The sequence below is a fragment of the Tamandua tetradactyla genome, chromosome 9 (genome assembly GCF_023851605.1).
Source record: "Tamandua tetradactyla isolate mTamTet1 chromosome 9, mTamTet1.pri, whole genome shotgun sequence".
NCBI lineage: Eukaryota > Metazoa > Chordata > Mammalia > Pilosa > Myrmecophagidae > Tamandua > Tamandua tetradactyla.
Genome location: NC_135335.1, coordinates 107,743,546 through 107,745,783, shown reverse-complemented (window position 1 = coordinate 107,745,783; position 2,238 = coordinate 107,743,546). Strand labels below are relative to the sequence as shown.

Genomic DNA, 2,238 nt, shown 5'->3' with positions numbered 1-2,238 from the left:
TTAAAATCTTCTGCCACTGCCGTAGCTACTGTTGCTACTGAAACCACCATAGCCATCTTGGTTTCATAGTATGGGAAATTATTGGCCTCCACCAATGTAAGGGCCAGAACTTCTGCCTCCAAAGCTTCCTTCCTTCGTGGATCCAATTTTTGAAGATCGAAGGTTGTAATTGTCAAAATCACTGTAGCTTCCACCACCTCCAAAATTGCTTCCATCATTACCAAATCCATCATAGCCATCCTCACTGCCACCATATCCACCACCAACTTGGCAGCCATCAAAGCTACCATGATCACTGAAGTTTCCTCCATGACCAAAGTTGTCATTCCCGCCAAAACCACCTCCACAACCACCACCGAAGTTTCCAGAACCATTTCGACCTCTTTGGCTGGATGAAGCACTGGCCATCTCTTGCTTAGACAGGGCTTTCCTTACTTGACAGTTGTGTCCATTCACATATACAGAAAGACAATCTTATCCACAGAGTCATGGCCATCAAAGGTTAAAAAGCAAAGCCTCTCTTCTTGCCACTGCCTCGATCAGTCATGAGTTCAATCACTCCGGTTTTCCCATACTGCTCAAAATAATCTCTTAAGTGATGCTCTTCAGTGTCTTCTTCAATTGAGACAGCCCTGTTCGGTTCCCTAACTCTTCTACCCACTTTGTTTGGCCTTGCATCCACAGCAATATCCACCTCCTCCACAGTGGTGTAGCCTCTGGAGTGTTTGGCGTTTGGAACTCTCATTACACACAGTCTGTGAGTGCTCCTCATTGCTCAAAATGGCTCCTCAGACTCCCATCGGTTGTTTCAAAGCTTAATCCTTGGATGAAGAGCTTCTGCAGCTGCCAGGCTCCTTAGGAGACTCTGACTTGGACATGACAACAGTGGGAGGAAAGATTTCCACGATGCTTCCTCAGAGGCGCCCATGAGCAGAAAGGAGTAAGCTAACGAAACTATCTCTTGCTATTCTTTTTTTTTTTTTTGCAGGGCAGGGAGGGAGGTGCATGGTCTGGGAACCAGACTCTTCGGCATGACAGGCGAGAATTCTAACACTGAGCTACCCTTATACTGCCTGCTATTTTTTTTTTTTAAAGAACTTTTAAAATAGAAGATTGTTAACATAACAAGAGTAGACAGGGCCATATAATGAACTCCCATGTACCCATCATCCAGGCTCAACATTTATCATTTTATAGACAATCTTATTCTATCCCTGTGCCTGCCCACTTCCCTTCCTCCCCATTACTTCTTCTTTTTTATATATGCTATATGGCGGGGCTCACATTTCATTCTTTTTTCCATGTGGGTATCCCGTTATTGCAGCACCATTTGTTGAATTTTTGTTTGCTTGTTTGTTTGTTTTGGGAAGTGCATGGGCTGGGAATTGTACCCTGGTCTCCTGCATGGCAGGTGATAATTCTACCACTGAAATACCCTTGCACCCCCCCTCCCTATTACTTTTAAATATATCTCATATGTATTATTTTATCGCACATAACACACAAAATATATCTAAAACAGTATCACCAGAGAACTTGTTAGAAATGGAAATTATCAGGTCTCAAAAAAGTTCTCCTGAATCAGAACCTTGGGTTGGGATATGTTAACAAGTACCCTAGGGGATTCTGATGCAACCAAAGCTTGAAAACCACTGCTGTAAAAGATAAGATGTCTTTTAAAAGATAACTACAATACAATTATCCCACCTAAACATTTAAATTATAATTCCTGTTCATTCTCAAACATTTATTCAGTATTCCAACTTCCAATTCTCTCATAATTGCCCTTGAAAGTTTTTAGTTCTTCATTTTTAGACTGGTTGAAAACATGATCCAAATAATACCCACACGCTGTGATTGGCTTATCTTTTTACAATCTTTTTTAGGTTCTCACTCCATCAACCCCCACCCTGAAATTGCAAAAACCTAGTCATATATGACCTTCCCACATTCCAGATTTGCTGGTTGCAACCCCGTAGTTTGTTTGTTTCTATTTATAAATGGGTTTTATGTATACATTTGAGAGTTGCTCCTTTCCCATTCAATCTGCATGGATTCAGAATGCATGAATTCAAGCCTGTTCTTTATACCAGATTATAAAGGAAACAAAGGAAGGACTGCAATTATTGAGAACAAGAGTCACACAAGTAGTGTTTCTCACTGCCTCTTTGATCTGAATCTGATCTTTATTCAAAATAATGTGTCCAAAATGATTTTGAGTTTTATGGAATAAGCAAT

General features: G+C 40.8%; 1 pseudogene; it reads right to left on the bottom strand.

The window, feature by feature from the left end:
- LOC143646263 (heterogeneous nuclear ribonucleoprotein A1 pseudogene) lies at window positions 1-878 on the bottom strand (annotated as a pseudogene).
- Window positions 879-2,238: the final 1,360 nt, after the last annotated feature.